The sequence below is a fragment of the Triticum urartu genome, chromosome 1, assembly GCF_003073215.2.
Source record: "Triticum urartu cultivar G1812 chromosome 1, Tu2.1, whole genome shotgun sequence".
Lineage (NCBI taxonomy): Eukaryota > Viridiplantae > Streptophyta > Magnoliopsida > Poales > Poaceae > Triticum > Triticum urartu.
In genome coordinates, this window is record NC_053022.1 from 292,763,758 (window position 1) to 292,766,746 (window position 2,989).

The following is a 2,989-nucleotide window of genomic DNA, read 5'->3' on the forward strand; positions in this document are numbered from 1 at the left end:
TGACCGGACGTCCGACCGAAGCACACCCGAGCCGAATCTACGGACGCCCGACGAGCACCGGACGTTCGGACCCTCGCGAGCCTCTGGACGACCAGTAGCTACCGGACATCCGTTGCATGTGTGCTCATTGCATTGCGGCCGAAGCCCGTGTACCTTCGACCTCTGAGACTATATATAGACCCCCCCTCCTCTTTTCGTTAGCGTTGATAGCTCATATTAGAGATAGCCGCTCCCACGTCGGATCTACTCCTCGAGAGACCACGCCCTCTAGAAGATCCCCTTGGATTCAAGACCCCCTTTTGGGTGGCCCCATAAGACCTCTTGGAGAAGAACTTACCGTGTATCGTCCCTTCTACCGTGGATCGTATGAACTTTTGTGTTCAAGAATCTAGCATGTGATTTCTTGTTGTTTAGTGTTTTTCGTGTTTCCCCTTGTGTTCTTCGTGTTCACAGGATCCGCTCCTTTCGTGAAAGATGCCATATAGGGTTCCACCCTACATCATCTGTATCTAGAGACATGTTGATCATGATTTAGCCTCCCCATTGTGTTTTCTAGCCTTGTTTTGTTGATTTTGTCCCTAATTCGAAAAATTCCCCACAAAAGTAGCCCCAAATTCTTTTTTGTGATTTGTTGGTGTGATGAAATTTTGTTGGATTTGATCTGTGGATTTGCTTTGCCTGGAGTGGATCTAGCTTTCCCCCATCATCCCCACCTTTTCTATTCACAAAATCACCTAGATTGGACGGATTTTGACCTCTCCACCTCGAACCCTAGTCGTGCCCGATTTTCGCCCAGGCACTGGACGTCCGAAAGCCTCCGAACGTTCGACGACCGGACGACCGTAAACCCCGGACGGCCGTAAAACCCTGACGAAACTGAAGTCCCCCCCCCCCCGAAATTTTCAGCCACCGCCTCACTTCCGCATACACATCCCCATACCACCATTTCTTACTCGTTTCGCACTCCAATACGCATTTTGGCCACGTTTTGTGCTTTGAGAATTTGAGTTGCGGTTCTGTGTCCTATTGTGTTTCGGCTATTTAGGTACGGTCCGACATCAACATCACCACCGCTCATCTTTGCCATGGACGCGTCATCGACAACAACCACTCCACCATTTTGACACCATACCATAATCAAGAAGCGGTAAATTCATCTTGGTATCGTGATACATCATTCTTGACATTACATTGATAGCCAAAATGGCCTTACTTTTGCGTACCTTACTCATCGAAACTAGCCTTTGAGTATTGCCGGCAACGTGACTTGTGCACATTAGTGATCATACCTCCCATAGCATACATACATATCATTGGTGCATATATCTCTTGTGTCACACAGTTGTCATCGCATACACAATTGCTATATTGGTCCATGAAACATTGCATGAGAAAAGAGCCAAACAGTCTTTTAAGCAAAAGGGAAAGATAAGCAAAGAGCTTTTAAGCAAGAACCATAGCATCATACAACAATAAGATTGTCATACTAGATCATTTTAGATCATATCATCGGAATACCATACATAGAGCATACTTGGGATAGAAGTCGTTGCATTTTTGCTTAGTAGGTTATGCACCAAGTCTTCGTATCCGCCTATTGTGCAATCATGCTAGCGTCTCTCTAGTGTTGTTCAACAAGAGCATTTTCGTGGATTTCACATTTTGGCTCATCCTTGGTTGCATGACCCAATTCATCTCTTTGCGTGTGTGTTTCCATGTACCATATTTTGCTATTGGTCTACTTGTTGCATTGTAAATTTGCGAATCTTTTCCAACTTTATTGAAGCTCACTAACAATTGCATCAAATTTTGTGCCTCCATCCTAACCGAGCTCCACCATAAGCTTTTACTTGTGTAGGCGTGAGAAACCGACAAGAATTGGTACCAATTGTGCTATTTCCTTGTTCCACATTGAGTGATTATTGATACACCTTCAACATCGGTCAAGGACATTTGGTATAAGTTCTTCTCCTTTCTCCCACTCACATATTTGTTTGGAATGATGCATAGGCCAAGTACTTCTACCAATCCACTCTACATCGAGCAAGATGACGACATGACCTCCTATGTCACAAAGAGCCACCTCTTTAGTGCAAAACGTGCATTGCATCAAGAGCAACAACCAATGAGTGAATGCATCGACAACCTCGCCACCGACTTGCGACTCTCCGAGCAACACACAAGAGATTACTTCTACCACAAGCTCGACGACCACAAGCAAGAGAACGATGCAAGAATGGACGAGATTTATGCTTTGTTGCTCAACTGCTCTTCTTCCACTTCGTCCTCATCAAGACGGAGCCGCTCAAGTCGACACTCCAATTACACCATCTCTGGCTCAAGTACACCGACATCCAATACTCTTTGACGTGTCGCGTGCCAAGATCATCAAAAAAACCGCAACCCTCTACACGACAACAACTCTCAAGAACAACGACATCGTCAAAACCAAGCTACCTTTGCGCAAGCACAAGAACAGCAACATCAACGCCAACACGAAGAGGAAGAGCGAGCACGACTACACCAAGAAGCACAAGATGTCGTAGGCACAACATCAAGAACAACAATTGCGAGCAGCTCAAGCACTTGAGGCACAAAAAGCCCTCCAAGAATCAAGTCGAGTCGTAGCCAACCGAGGCCTACAAGCTCGTGAGCATCAACACTACAGGAATCAGCTATTTTGCCGTCTGCCACGGCACGGCAAAGGCATGAACGGCGGACGGCAAAAGGCTCCGGCAAAGTAGGCTACAGTAAACAGCTACTTTGCCGTCTGCTTCCTAGCGGCTGACGGCAAAGGCCCTTTGCCGTCTGCGGCGGACGGCAAAGAGAGGGGACGGCAATAATTGCGTTGTCAGTCCGTTAAGTGGCTAACGGCAGGCCTTTGCCGTCCGCCGCTAAAGGCAAAATTTTTAGTGTCTTTGCCGTCCGCCGTATGATGTCATCTACACGTCACTACATGGCAGGTTCTTTGCCGTCTGCCACTGATGGC